The 16339-nt window shown below is 38.2% G+C and overlaps 1 protein-coding gene and 1 long non-coding RNA gene across 6 annotated transcripts in view; one reads left to right on the top strand and one right to left on the bottom strand.

Moving 5' to 3' along the window:
- The window catches only part of RBMS3 (RNA binding motif single stranded interacting protein 3), a 713484-nt gene that overhangs the window by 103004 nt on the left and 594141 nt on the right, over nt 1–16339 (bottom strand). The window lies entirely within an intron of this gene.
- LOC142487519 (uncharacterized) overlaps nt 10760–16339 on the top strand; it is a 64334-nt gene continuing 58754 nt past the window's right edge. Inside the window, exon 1 of the long non-coding RNA XR_012799245.1 lies at nt 10760–11280. This is a non-coding gene — a long non-coding RNA (uncharacterized LOC142487519). The remainder of the gene's footprint in view (nt 11281–16339) is intronic.

Here is a 16339-nt window from a genome sequence, read left to right as displayed (position 1 = left end):
AATATTATATTATTGTTTTAATCTTAATTATCATATTGTGGGCTTAGGTGACAGACATCAAACTATTGGAAAGCTAAAAGATCCAATTCTTCGTTCAGACCCACTGGACTCATCGTTTGTAGTTTAAATATCCAGTAGGTCTCCTGTTTCCTAAGTTTTAGAAGTCTGTCACCCCTTAAAGTTGTATGGCTAATGTGTTCAATACCCACAATTGATAAACCTCCTACATCTTTATTGTGGGCTATTAAAAAATGGCGAGAAACCCCATGTCCAAGGAAACCTCTTAAAATATTTCTTCTATGCTCAGTGAAACGTTCCTTTAGACTTCTCTTTGTGCGGCCTATATAATAAAGGCCGCATGGACAACTCAACAGATAGACAACGTATGTTGTATTACAGTTAATAAACTGTTTTATTTTGAATTTCTCTCCCGTAACATTGGATGCATATTCAGTACATTTATTTTTAATGTGTTTGCAGGTTAGACAATTCGTACGTCCACATTTATAGCAACCACCTGGGCATGATGGTAACCATGTGGTCTGTTCTGTTCCTGTTACATTCTGTTTGGTTTTGTTTTGTTTTAAAACTGTAGGAGCTAAAACATTCTTAAGATTTCTTACTCTTCTAAAAACAATCCCTGGTCTGTTTTTGAATGTCTTGCTGTCCAGTTTTGAACTGGATAATTTAATATGATACCCCAATGTTTTGTGAGAATCTTTTTAATTTCATTACTAGCCCCATTGTATTTTGTAATGAATAAACAGTCGTCTTTATCTTTGTTTTCTGTAGTGGGAAAAAAGTCTGTTTGATTGGGCAATTCGTTACTGGTGTTATTTTTATTAAAAATTTTATTTTCTTGTATCAAACACAATCTGTTTTGCCCCTTCACCTTTAACAATGCTGCATCTAGTTTGTCTTTGCTATAACCTTTTGCTAAATTTTTTTGAAAAAGTGCTTCTGATTGTTCAATAAAATCTGAATCTTTTGAGCAATTCCTAAAAATTCTTAAAAATTGCCCATAGGGTATGTTGTTGATCCAAGCTTTTGAATGGTTGCTAGTCCGCTCTAGATAACTGTTAGCATCTACTTGTTTAAAAAATGTTTTGGTGAGAATTTTGTCCCCTTCGCTGAATAAAATTAAGTCTAAAAAATTAATAGTGACCGGATGATGCTCATGTGTAAATGTTAAATTCAATTCATTATTATTCAAATAGTTATAAAATTCTAAAAGCTCTTCTTGGGTGCCCTTCCATATTATTAAAAGGTCATCTATGAACCGTTTATAAAAATAGATGTTGTTAAAAAAAGGATTGTTATGCCAGATGTTCTCTATCTCCCATTTGCCCATAAAAAGGTTGGCAAAACTGGGGGCAAATTTTGTCCCCATTGCTGTTCCGATTCTCTGAATATAAAATTTATCATCAAATAAAAAATAATTATTTTTTAAAATAAAATCAATACTTTTGATTATGAACGAACGTTGCTCATTGCTCATACAAAGGTCTTTTTGTAAAAAATAGTCTACTGCTTCTATTCCTTTTTCATGGATGATGCTTGTATAAAGTGCAGTGACGTCACAAGTAACCCATATGAGGTCATCAGCCCATTTCATGTTCATCAATAAATCTAAAATATGTTTTGTGTCCCTCGTGTATGATTTCAAATTTTTTACATGTTTCTGGAGGTATGAATCCACAAATTCAGACAAATTTGAAGTGAGAGAGTTTATCCCTGAAATAATCGGGCGACCTGGTGGGTTAATCAAACTCTTATGGATCTTGGGTAGGTGATACATTATTGGTGTACTCGGATTTTCCACATAGAGGAATTTAAACTCTGCTTTGTTTAATACAGCAAGGTGAATAAAATAAACATTTTAATAAAAATAACACCAGTAACGAATTGCCCAATCAAACAGACTTTTTTCCCACTACAGAAAACAAAGATAAAGACGACTGTTTATTCATTACAAAATACAATGGGGCTAGTAATGAAATTAAGAAGATTCTCACAAAACATTGGGGTATCATATTAAATTATCCAGTTCAAAACTGGACAGCAAGACATTCAAAAACAGACCAGGGATTGTTTTTAGAAGAGCAAGAAATCTTAAGAATGTTTTAGCTCCTACAGTTTTAAAACAAAACAAAACCAAACAGAATGTAACAGGAACAGAACAGACCACATGGTTACCATCATGCCCAGGTTGGTTGCTATAAATGTGGACGTACGAATTGTCTAACCTGCAAACACATTAAAAATAAATGTACTGAATATGCATCCAATGTTACGGGAGAGAAATTCAAAATAAAACAGTTTATTAACTGTAATACAACATACGTTGTCTATCTGTTGAGTTGTCCATGCGGCCTTTATTATATAGGCCGCACAAAGAGAAGTCTAAAGGAACGTTTCACTGAGCATAGAAGAAATATTTTAAGAGGTTTCCTTGGACATGGGGTTTCTCGCCATTTTTTAATAGCCCACAATAAAGATGTAGGAGGTTTATCAATTGTGGGTATTGAACACATTAGCCATACAACTTTAAGGGGTGACAGACTTCTAAAACTTAGGAAACAGGAGACCTACTGGATATTTAAACTACAAACGATGAGTCCAGTGGGTCTGAACGAAGAATTGGATCTTTTAGCTTTCCAATAGTTTGATGTCTGTCACCTAAGCCCACAATATGATAATTAAGATTAAAACAATAATATAATATTAATAAGAATAGAGGTGGAAAGTAAAAGAGTTGACTTCACTTTTATATTTTATTTGTTATAAACCTTATATACCACATACATTTCAAAAAATAAACATTTTTTAATATTTAAAATAAAGTTTTTATCACCAGCACTATGTATTGACAAATTATATTTATATGTGTTAGCATTCCATGTGATAAAATTTGTAGGTTAAGAATGTACCTTCAATGATGTAGTTTTAAGCATAACAGACAATATTTATAAATATTTCAGAATGATTCACTTCAATTAATGTATATAGGATTATGCTTTATGTATCAATTTTTTGTTTATTTAGTAAATAAGGTATTTATTTTGAATTGTTAATATGTTGTAGCTATTCAGTTAATATATACAACTAACAACAGATTTATTATATGCAATAGCAAATTATTTCATAAGAAAAACAAACACTATTTATCATTGATTTTTAGTATTTAACATTGACCGCTATTATTCAAATTAATAAGGAATGTATTCAATTCATTTTATTGTATTACTAATTGTGAAACATCAATTTTAATATCAATTTAACCAAAGACATATTTTAAATATACCAATATGTATTTTAAAGTTATTAAGTATTTTGTATAATCTCTTTGTGTGTGTGTTTTTTTGTGACATGAACCAGCCACATATAATGTTTGCACCATTATGTTCCAAGAGTGGTACTTATTTGAATTTATGTTTCAAATTAATGAGCCACTAATTGGGCATTTAAACGATTGCAATTAACTGGGCTATAAAGTATGAAGGCGCATGGTGTGACGTTATCCCTGACGAAGCCTTTTGGTGAAACGCGTAGGAGGAGGAGCAAATAGAGTGTTTGCTTGCTAAACAGTGCGTTTGAAGGAAGCGGCTAATACCACTCGCCGCGCTGTCTGTATGGTCACTGTTTACCATCAGGAGGTGGAGCGCTGAAAGACGGAGCCCAGAGACTACCGGGAAGGGTCTATGCATCACAGCCGGAAGTGACTTCAGACCCGGACACCCGGAGGGCTGCATGGTATCGCGAGTTACAGCACATCCATGCTGTGTGCACCGGAGCGGTTTCCGTGATCTGAGGGACAGCAGGACCGTCAAGGATCTGCATTATCCAAAGGGTGAGCTTTTCCAACATTGTCTCAACCCTGGGGTACCCCTCTTCACCAATACCTGCCCGGGCAGTGCACTATCTACAGGACTAAGACTATCTATCGGGTAACACCCGTTTTCAATCCTCTGGAGACTGATTAAGTGGTACCGCATATCCATTCCATTAGCACTATTTTTAAATCACTATTTATGTATTGATCTCACATTGTTGTCCTAGAGGGTTTTTTCCTGGGACTAGCTTATGTAATAAAGAATTTTAGTTTAATCACAACCCCCACTGTCTGCGCTTCTCACTTTTTTCTTTTTTGAGATTTACCACTATGACTGCGTATATGGCGTTTAGCACTACCTTCCAGAGTTGTTGTATTTTGGGGCAATCCCACCAGATATGGATGAGAGTTTCAGAGTTTAATTAATTCTCCCAGGCCCGTAAAAAGCCCTGCTTCTCTTTTTTGCCTCCCCCAATGAGAATCATATTGATAGCAGCTAGATTATGTCCTGCTTCCCCAAGGCATCTAAAATGTGATTCATATTGGGTGAGCTGTCGTAAAATGAGTGTTTTGTTTGTGTTTATGTATGAAATCTACCAATCGTCTGTACTACCACTGTTCCCCCTGGCCCCAATGAAGCGTATCCTTGAAGTGTGTGAAAGGTAGAATCTTATCTGCAAACAATAGATCTGCAAACCTTACAATGTTCTCTCTTGACCATTTCCCAAATGCTCCATGTGTAATCGCAGGAGGGAAATGCAGATTCCTACAAATGGGCATCAACAGCAAGGGGTTCGTGGTCAAGTTGTAGGGTATTTCCACTGTATCCCAGGTTTGCAGGGTGCCATCCCATAAGGGGTTCTCGCTCCGGTCTTTTTTTCTGGTGTATTTTGTCTATCCAGCGTACTCTGGATGTTGAGTCTAGATGAGTGTTTTGTTCCATACAAAGTGCCCTTTGCAATTGGATCCATAGCTTGGAGTCATTGGCATGCTAACAATCTAGAATGGTAACTCATTGTTCCAACATATAGTAGCTTTTAAAATCTGGGAATCCCAGTCTGCCCACCTGCATTTACCTTTATAATAAAGGAGGTTTTCACCTTTAGGTTTGCGGTTTTGCCAGATACATTTGTTGACCAGAGACTGGAGGGAACTGAGGAAATGTCTCATTCATTTTATCGGGATGAATTGGAAGACATAAAAACCTCTTTGGAGAATGTTAATTTGTGTTACATTAATATACATAAAATGCACAGTTTTCCCCAATCTTTTAAATCTCCTTTGACCGCTTGCATTAATCTAGGGAACATTTGCTGTAATGGCTCTATGGCCTGGGGGAGATAAATGTAAGGAAAATTATGGGGGAATATTATGTATTTTAATCAATCTGGTGCTTAAGGGGTTAATGTGGTTACTGTTTGTTTTGAAAAATACAATATATTGAGTTTATGATAGGTCAAGACTCTTTATGGATGAGAAAAACTGTCCTGCGCTTCGGTTGTCTGTAAGGCACCTATGGTGTCAATCCGTCAAGTAGCTGATAATGAGGGAGTTGTATATGGCCACTGAGTTACCCGGAGTAGGGGGGAATATAAATAAATAAACCCTTACCTATTCATTCTCTCCGGTCTGGGACCTGCTCTCCTCCACAGCATGTGCGTGCAGCCTTCAGTGGTAATCAGGAAGTGAAAGGCAGGAATCCGGCGCCACTGCGTATGACAGGAATCCGGCGCCACTGCGCATCTCCTTTAGGGGGAGATCGTGGTGTAGCCCTATGTGTATTGTGCAATAAAATTTATTGAAGATCATCCGGGAGTTTCTACGGTCTGTCATGTGCAGTGGCGCCGGATTCCTGCCTTTCACTTCAAGACTCTTTATGGGTCTGTCCAGAGCTTTAAATAGTGCTTAAGTGGTGGGTTATCACTTATGGCCCAATAAAAATACAAGATGTGTTGTATGGGGCTGATAAAATCTCGAGATAAGGGAAGTTGTTTGACAAAGATGGGATTAAAATATGGCTTTCTTGACATCTTTTTAAACAGGGGCCTTTAAAAGTTACATTCAAAGGGGTTCTCTGGAGGGTTCTGCAAGGTTCAGGGGCGTGGCTAAGAATGTATTCCACAAAAGAATGAATTCATAAAAAATGAAGATACCCGGTAATAGCCTCTACTCTAGAGTATAACGTTCAGATATATGTAATCGTTGCAAGGAGATGAATGCCATAAGACCACACACTACATGGGTAAGAGGTGCCAGGGACCAATATCCATTTGTCACTCAAATTTAGGAGCAAGACGGTAAAAATGAGTCTTGTTACATCTGTCTTAATCGCCTGCATCTATTGATATGACTCTCATGTGTATAAGTGTTAGAGAAAGGAATTTATGAGTGCGTTCATATATTGAGGCAAGGATTTAAACGTCTTTTTTAGGAGTTTTTTTTTTCTATCGTAAAACTGCCAACTTAGCAGATTTGTTGTTTTTTTTTTTTTTTTACTATCCATAAAATACCGACGGATTGCTAAAATCCGAGCACATACCTCGGAATCAGTCATTGGATTCAGTCTTGAATCAGAATTTGGATTCTTAAAAATAGGCAAGGGGGACTTCAATTTAGTAGTGTTTCCAGTTGTATATATCCCACCAAGCCTCCCTCCAAAAAATGAGGGAGAAATGCCTGTTATGAAAAGGATTTTTAAAAATCGTTTATTGGGGGTAGAGGGGCTGGGTGAATGGGGGTACTTGGCCTAGGAAGGTTGCAGGAGGATTTTACCCCTTCATTACAATAGCAGTTGTGTCCGCTATGGTAATGAAGGGCTTAACCCCTCCCGCTACCCACCCGGTAGGCCTAACCACCCACCCTGGGCCAAGTACCCCTTCACCCACCCCCTCTACCGCCAATAAACATTAATATATAACAATCCTACTACCCACCCCTTCTACCCCCAACAACCCTTCCCCACCACCCCCCCAACACATACAGTACAATAATGGGCAACTTTCCTATTATCCAGATCTGGATAATAGTGCATTTGCCCATTAAAAAGAAAACATTACCCAGTAGACCCCGGGTATCAATCCTATGCAGTAAAAATAAAAGAATCTCCTTGTTATGCTAAATCGCAATTCTGATCACGCGACCCTTTGGGTTGCAAGAAAAGAATGCAAGTGTTTATAGTACGATGTGCATATTGAAGTTTAGGGAATAGCAGTTGCTGGCAAAAAATGCGAGTTTCGGCATTTTTTCAGCTACCACACTACTTGTTATCACTCGGTAAAATGACATTATAAAGCACTATTGCACTGTTCTGTGAATAGCTACAGTACACATGCAATATTGCTCTAAAAGGGCACATATAGTGCAATAAGGCACTTATCAAAATTTGATGAATTAGCCCCTTTGTGTCTTCAGCAAAGATGGAGACTTTGCTCTCTATGTCAACCTCATGATAATTAATAAACAGTTACTGTAAATTGCAGGGGTCCCAGTACTGATTTATTCTTACAACTTTAGCCCAACCTCAAAAGGTTCCATTTAAGACAACTCTCTATTGTCTGTCCTTCCACCAGTTTTCCATCCAGATGCAATAAACTTTACAGTCAAATTTCCTTTATTTTGTACACCAACCACTTGTGTGGCACTGTATCAAAAGCCTTTGCAAAATCCAAGTAGACCACATCAACTGCATTACCCTTGTCTAAATTCCTACTTACCTCCTTAAGGAAACTAGTAAGGTTAGTTTGACACAACCTATCCTTCACACATCCATGCTAACTATTACTAATAATTTTGTTATCCATTAGGTATTCCTGAATATTTTCCCATACTAAACCTTCTAGTAGCTTCCCCCCTATTGATGTCACACTTGCAGGTCTGTTATTACCTGGCAGTGATCTAGCTGCCTTTTTAAATATAGGCACCATGTTTGTTGTACGCCAATCTTGTGGTACTGAGCCTATTAAAATGGAATCCATGAATATTACATGTAATGGATTGGCTATTACTGAACTTAGCTCCTTAAAAACCCTTGGGTGGATACCATCGGGGCCTGGTGCTTTATTTATTTTAATTTTATCAATAATTTGCTTACCCCTCTCAAACTGAAAGGGTCCTATATTTTCTTTTCTAATCTTTTTTTTTTTAAGGTTCTCAAATAACTTTTTAGGGTTGCTTTTACTTTCTATTGCAATTCTTTTTTTATATTCAATTTTTGCCAATTTAATTGCGCTTTTGCAACTTTGGTTACATTACTTATAATTCTGATATGATGCCTCCATCCCTTCTGATTTTAAGAATCTAAATGCCTGCCTTTTCCTTTCCATTTTCTCACCTACCTGTTTATTTAGCCACATTGGTTTAGACTTGTTTCATTTATTTTTATTACCACACTAATAAGTGTGATTTTCTAACAATGTTTAAAGATTGCCCATTTATGCCATCCCAATTTATTCCTTGTAGATTATTCTTCAGTTTATTAAAATCTGTCTCTCTAAAATGTAAAGTCTTTGTTGATCCCATATAACATGTTTTTTCATCATTTATTTCAAATGAGACCATGTTATGATCACGGTTTCCCAAATGTTCCTGGACTTTAATATTTTATGTTACTTCTACATTGTTTTATATTACCAAATACAGTAATACCCCTCTTTATGGTTGGTTCCTCAATCATTTGGGTCATGCAATTGTATGTTAGCACTTAGAGAAATCTTGAACACCTGGCAAGTTGGTCATCCCTTGAGGATTGAACTTGAGCACCTCTCTACTATAATTATATACTGTAGTTTCACAACAGAAGTACCTACAAAGTAGCAAAGCAAGCAGCACACAAAACACAGAAATAGAAAATAGAGATTGCGGCTAAGCATAAATATAATATTTGAAGGACACTCTAAAACCAATAGACGGTGTACAATTCCCTTGTTGTGGGCAATAAAATAGTGTAATCCTTTAATAAATAATTTTGATGATGGCCGTCAAATAGTCAAAAACAGTCTAAGCAGAATGCTATTTTGAATCAGAGCTATTTTATCAAGACCTATATAAAGGACAAGCTTAAAAAGACGAGCAAGGTAATTGGTTCTTTAATCAACTAAAACATAAACTCCAAGAAGACGTTGATGCTGGAAAACACAATAAAATGCAAGCATCAGATCGATAAAAGAAGGGACTAAATCATAACACGACACTGCAAATTGCTGGAGTACCACAGGAATACTGTCATTTTGGGAGTTTGGGGACTTCACTAAAAAGGAGCTCAATAATGAATTGTACATTATCTAACAAGATAATGACCGCTAAGAGAAGAATATTCAAGTTTTTGAGAAGGCTTAAACCACAATGATGCAGAACTAAATAACAATAGCACTGACCAAAAATGTCAAGCTAGAAAGAAAATGCTCCGAATTTAAATTAGAGCTTATGTTTTAGAACTAGACCTATTAATACTAAAAGTGACATATACAGTATGTTTTTGCCGCAGTACGATAAGCTGGAGAAAAAATAACAGATCATAATTTAAAAAAAAAAAGGGGGGGGGGGAATATACTGTAGTTTCTGTGCAATTAGTAACAGTATATGTGGAAGGCCTATGACATTGATGGTCATTTATATATCTTCTTTACACTGTTGAAAGAATGTTATTAACAGTGTTCTCTTCTGAATACACTATCAGTGCCATTAGTGGAATACACAACCACTTAGCTGATAGTAGTGATGTCTCAGGCTACCTACCTAATATTTCTGTTGCCATTCCCATTTTTTTTTCTTGTTATCTCCCATCATGGTCATCATCATTTTCTACAGTACAGTCAGCTAAAAAAAACTTTTATTCCACAGCTGGTATAGTATAATAGTAATTAGCAACTTAACATTTTCTCTTTTACTGGTATTAGTTTAACTAATTTTATTGCTGTATTTAATTCTAGAGAAGATACACTTTTAATTGCCATTGGTAACTGCAGGCTATTTAGACTGACACATTCCACTATAATTAATGTCAATTTCCCTGCAATGAATTCATAGCGCGCCATCTTTTTACCATTCAACCGTTCTACTACTGTAGTATGAAAACAATTAGGTAACATCTGACAAATAATTTAGTGGAAGTGTAATTACATTAGCGTTGTTAGTTTACCCAATATAGGGGCATATTAATCATGGTCTGTTATGGGTTAACGCACCCGCATGGGCGTTAACTCTCTTTCAAGTCAATGTGAATTAATGCCCATTCAGGTGAGTTAAGCCATAACAGAGCTTGATGAATCTGAGGGACAGTGGTTTAATGAGAATCATCATATCCTAGTATCTATAAATACTTTTACAGACAAAAAAAGGTGTAATGCCCCATAGAAGAGGCACATGTTGTATGTTTGACATTTGTCAGGTGACGATTCCGGTCCAGCCAGCATTGTCCCAGCAACATTAGAATGTTGTCCCTTGAATGTTAAAGATGCTGTTGGGTTAGTTGAAGAGAGAGGACCAAGACAGAGAGACATATACTGTTGACATGAATGTGAGGAGCTGTAAACAAAATATTTACAGTGCCAAGTAGTGCTATGTAAGTTTTCCTCTCGCTGTCTTGTGAATTATGGTGAAGGTGCCCTTCCTGTTACCTGGTGAATTTGATTGATGTGTAGAACTGTAAAGAGGAATACTATATATTTTGGCATCAGCAACAGGATTTAAGTAGTACAAAGCAGGAGGTGACTGAGGAGCACCGTGGCATATGCAGGTACGTATAATAAGTAGGTATGGATTGTGAAATTGTGACCCCAACATCATTGTATTGACCCAAAGTAGGAGGCTACATATGTGTGTGTGAGATGCTGGGTGTGTGTGTGTGTATGTGGGAGATGCTGGTCAAGGACCTTGGAATGTTGTTCTTTGAAAGGTGAGGCTGTTGCGGTGTCAGTTAGGACTTACAATGTGAGGAGTTTCAAATAAATTATTTCAAGTGTCAAGTAGTAACAAGAAGAAGTAAGTGTTCCTCCTGCCTCTCCTAGTGAATTATGGTGAAGGTGCCCTGCTTGTTATCTGGTGAATTTGATAGATTTTTGGAACTGTGGAGAGGGACCCTACATTTGGCATCACAAGGAGCCAAAGAAGGAGGTGACTGATGGGAATCGTGGCATTTGCAGATATGATAAGCATATATCACTGAGACCCCAACATTATGATGTACTCCTTTAGTGAGCCCAGGCCGCCAAAGTTCAGCAGTGAGGAGATAGATCCGTATGACTGTTTCTGTGACTGAGAAAAAAAAATGAGGGCCTTGTTCTTACAGTATCAAGTGACAGTCACACAAAAAGCTGCTATGATAATTGGACAGTTGGATGGAGTTACCTTTCAAGAGATACATTGCTGGCCTGGTGAATATATAAATGCAGCTGAAAAAAATATTTGCACTACACAGGAGCGCATTTAACACTAGAAGTGATGAGCAACAGGTACGTACATTTACTGCACCTGATTCCACATTTCATGCTGTACTGTATGTGTTGGAATAGAAATTCGAAAGGGAACAGAATGTCAGCATGAAAAGGCTCTGTAACATTGGTATCAAAGAGAGAGATACCGATACACACTTGTGCAGCATTTTGTGGGGATTGTTTATGTTCATATGCATTCTATGTGCATTCAATGATCCTCCAGTTGAGGATCATATGGTTTTCCTGAGTAGATGAAGATAATTACCTTATAAATACCTTTGTGCTATAAACACTACTGTAGTCTGCCTCCCTTTGTCTGACCTACTGCTACGTGTGGGGACTCAGGCCCTCACCTCGGCATTAGGTGTTAGGCTGAGGTAAATTAGAGGGGGTACACTGATAAAGAAACAAATCAAATGTATTTACAGCAGACAGTTCTTTTCTTTGCAATATGCTGATGTTAAAGCATTGTAGTTTTTTGAACTGTTAGTTTTTTAGGAAAAGATAATCAATGTTAGGTTAAGTATATACGTTTTTGTTTTATGTTTTTATAACTTTAGTACTGGTAAGCCTGTGTATATATAGTACATGTGTTAGATATAGCTTTGTTACATACTATTATTAGGTATATACTGTATACATATATATTTAAGTGGTGGTAAGTGTGTAATGACTCAATGTAGGAACTTGTGTATCTGTGTGAGATGTTGGGTATGTGTGTGTATGTGAGATGCTGGTTCAGTCAGCCTTGACAACCTTAGAATGTTGTCTCTTGAAAGGTGAGGATGCTCAGGCGTCAGTTGAAGAGTCAGTTAGGACTTACACAGACATGTAAAAATGTATGTGGATGCGAGGAGTTGTAAATAAATTGTTTAAAGTGCTAAGTAGTGCTAGAAGTATGTCTTCCTCCTGCCTCTCAGGTGAATTATAGGGAAGGTGCCCTGCTTGTTATGTGGTGAATTTCATAGATTTTTGGAACTGTGGAGGGGGACCCTACATTATGCTATGCTACTTTGGAGCATCCTGACTGCCAAGGTTGATAAGAAAGATCCACATAAGTTTGTATGACTTTGAGGAACATTTTCATGCAGTATCTGGTGACAAAATGAAACACAAAAAGCTGCTAATTGCGCAGCTACTGTAGACAGAGTTGCTTTTCGAGAGATATTTTGCTGGTCTGATTAAGATTTAGCCCCCAAACATATTTAAATTACCGTGGAACACGTTTCATACCAAAAGCCCTCAGCAATCAATTACATGTACAGCTCAACCCCCTTATAACGCTGTGCTTGGGGTCCAAAGAATCACATCGCGCTATAAGAAATAATAATGTACAATTGTATGCATTGTACAATAAAGTATTTAAGAAACCAATAATCTTGTTGTGAAGTATTCATAAATACAAAAATCGGGAGCCACATTTGCATCGCGTTATAAGCGGATTTGCATTGTAACGGATCGCGTTATAACAGGTTTAAGCTGTAGTACACCTGATTTCACATTTCCTATAGTTTATAAAGGACTATAACTACAACGAGAGATATACTGTCATCTTAAGTACTGTAATGAAACAGCTTTGTCAGCTGTTTAACAGACACCTATACCAAAATCGTATGAAAGACATGGAGAAACATCAATGCCTGCTATCAAGACTCCAAATCCCCATGATAAGGATTGCAGTTCTAATCCAAAACCTACTGTATAGATCACATCGCAGAACCAACTGTGATGTTATCTAATGGGCATACAGTGTATAGAGCAGAACCCACAAGGAAAGCCACTAACTAGACTTGGTTTTCACAAAAAACTTTTCTCTCTCTGATTTCTCCATTTCACCCTTCCTCTCTCTGACCATCATCTCATCTCATTTTCTCTCTCTCACTTCTCCACCGCTATCTACCCCTCGCTTCTGCAGAGACTTGAGCTCTATTAACTTACCATCTTTCATTTCCACTTTACGCTCCTCCCTCTACTCTCTCAGCTCTGCTCCAGACCCTGAGAACCTGATCAAGAACTACAACTTTGCCCTATTCTCCTCTCTTGATCTACATGCCCCACTTTCTCTCTGCCATTCTCGCCCTCCTAACCCCAGACCCTGGCTAAATTCCCACACATGCATGCTGTGTTCCTGTACTCGTTTCTCTCAACGCCTCTGGAGGAAATCTCACACTCTCGCATTCATGCTATCCTTTTTCAACTCTGCCCTCTCTCAGGCTAAACAAACCTATTTTTCTTCACAAATCAACACGCACAAGTCTAGCCCATACCGACTCTTCTCTGTCTTTGACTTCCTAATCAGACCACCCTCAGCTGCCTCTTCTTTCTCCTCCATCTCACCTCAGGACTTTGCTGACTATATCAAGGAAAAGGTGGAATCCATACGTCAGGACATCCTTTCTGTTTCCTCCTCCCATCCTACACCTCTTCCTAACTCTCCTCCTGCACAACTTGACTCTTTCCGCTGTCACAGAGGAGTATATGGCACTGCTGCTCTCCGCTTCTCCATCTACCACTTTCCCTCTTGACCTCATTCCCTCCCATCTCCTAAAACCTCTTGCTCCTACTATAATCCCTATGCTCACACACATTTTTAACTCCTGCCTCTACTCTGGTACATTTCCCTCATCCTTCAAACATGCAACAGTCATACCATTACTTAAAACAGCAAGCTTCATCCTACCTGTCTTTCTACCTATCAGCCTTTCTCCCTACTGCCTTTTGCCTCTAAACTCCTTGAACGTCTTGTATTCTCTCGCTTGCTCCATTTTCTCAACACCTATTCTTTCCTAGACCCTCTACAATCTGGCTTTCGCACTGCTCACTCCACTGAAACAGCCCTCACTAAAATAACTAATGACCTCCATGCTGCTAAAGACAGAGGTCATTACACTTTGCTCATATTACTCGACCTCTCTGCAGCATTTGATACTGTGGACCATGCTCTTCTCCTTCACATTATTCATACTCTTTGCATTAATAAAGCTCTATCCTGGATCTCCTCTTACCTCTCCCATTGTTCTTTCAGCGTCTCTTCTGCCAACACCTCCTCCTCCTCTATCGACCTCTCTGTGGGGGTACCCCAGGGCTCTGTCCTAGGACTTCTCCTCTTTTCTCTATACACACTCTCTCTAGGTGACCTAATCACATTTCTTGGGTTCAAATGTCACCTCTATGCTGACAACACAAAAATCTACTTTTCGACCCCTGACCTTTCACCTGCTGTACAGACCAAAGTTTCTGAATGTCTCTCTGTGATATCATCCTGGATGGCCCTCCGCCGACTTAAACTTAACATGGCAAAAACAGAGCTCCTCATACTTCCTCTTAAACCTGGCCCCACTACCTCCTTCCACATTATTTTTGGAAGTTCCGTCATACACCCAGTAGCGAAAACACAATGCCTAGGAGTCACACTCGACTCCTCTCTCGCTTTCTCCTCCCACATTCAAAACGTATCTAAAACCTGTCGCTTTTTCCAATATCACAAAGCTACGCCCTTTCCTCTGTTGCTTGACTGCTAAAACTCTGACACAGGCCCTCATTCTCTCCCATCTCAATTTCTGTAACCACCTGCTGTCCAGCTTTCCTGACTCTCACCTGTCTTCTCTACAATCTATCCTAAACGCTGCTGCCAGAGTCACTCTACTCTTTCCTAAATCTGACTCAGCCCCCCCCCCCCCTGCTGAAATCCCTCTCCTGGATCCTTATCAAATCCTGTATCACACATTCAATTCTCCTCCTCACTTTTAAAGCTTTACACTCTTCTGCCCGTCCTTACATCTCAGCCCTAATTTCTTGCTATGCACCATCCCGACTCTACCTTCTTTGTATCTAAAGCCCTCTTCCACCTTAAACCTTTCTCACCGACTGCCCCACACATCTGGAATACTCTTCCCCTCAATACCTGACTAGCACCCTCTCTATCCACCTTTATGACCCACCTTAAAACACACCTTCTTAATAAAGAATATGAGTAGCTCCGTGGCCAACACTATACACCTGATACATAAAGCTTGGCCCCTTGCAGACACACTTACCAGTATGCCCTCCTACCTATCTGTATGTTCCTCCTACCAATTACTGTAGATTGTAAGCTGTTCAGAGCAGGACTCCTTTTCCTAAATGTTACTTTCATGTCTGAAACACTTATTCCCATGATCTGTTATTTGTATTATTTGTTATTTATATGATTGGCACGTGTATTACTTCTGTGAAACGCCATGAACATTAATGGCGCTGTATAAATAAAGACGTACATACATACATACATACATATAGAATTAGTGCACTGTTTAAAATGCAAACAAAAACAATGCAGCCAGCCAACATAACCAATTAGGCTAGTTACCATTGAGAACAAACCCAGCCTGGAACCTCACAAAGGAGAAGGTAATTTTGTGGAGAATACAACCTTTCATCGCACAAACTGTAGAGAGAGGTGCAGAGCCAGTAAACATCAACAAACTAGATACAGATACAGTTCCAAGCAAAAATGATACTATTGGCCACAAGCAATACAGGTGCTACTGTATGCACGGCACACATTTTCTACACACAGCTTCCAGCAATATGACCAAAGTAGTCATAGAGGACAGTAAGGTAGAGAATCCAAAAGGGCTACAGAATGGGAAAATCATCCACACAAATATCTCCTATAACATGGATGGCAGCATTTTCTTCACTATCAACTGAGATCCTTCTAATATTTTGACTTATAACTGAAAATAATCAGTTATTTAATGTACATTTAAAATTTCTGACACTCACAAACCATATTTTATCTTGTGTTTAATACAATGTAAGAAAATGAGGCTGGTGTCTTAGGAATGTAATATTGTACTTTGTACAAATATTACAGTCTATAAAAACACTTCTCTTTGTGAATGTCATCGTGATGACAGGAAACAACAGGTACCCTTATTCTGAAATAGGGGATCTATTTACATGATTGAACAATTATTTAGAATCTCCTGGAAGACCATATTTAGTCTTAAGCACAAGTAGACTAAGAAATCCAGCTTAGTTGGGAATTTGTTATCATATACTACAAGAGTCATAAAAGTGGTTTTTACAAATG

This window comes from Ascaphus truei, chromosome 2 (assembly GCF_040206685.1).
Source record: "Ascaphus truei isolate aAscTru1 chromosome 2, aAscTru1.hap1, whole genome shotgun sequence".
In the NCBI taxonomy this organism is placed as follows: Eukaryota; Metazoa; Chordata; class Amphibia; order Anura; family Ascaphidae; genus Ascaphus; species Ascaphus truei.
Note: the sequence above shows the minus strand (reverse complement) of the source record. Positions and strands in the feature narration are given on the sequence as shown.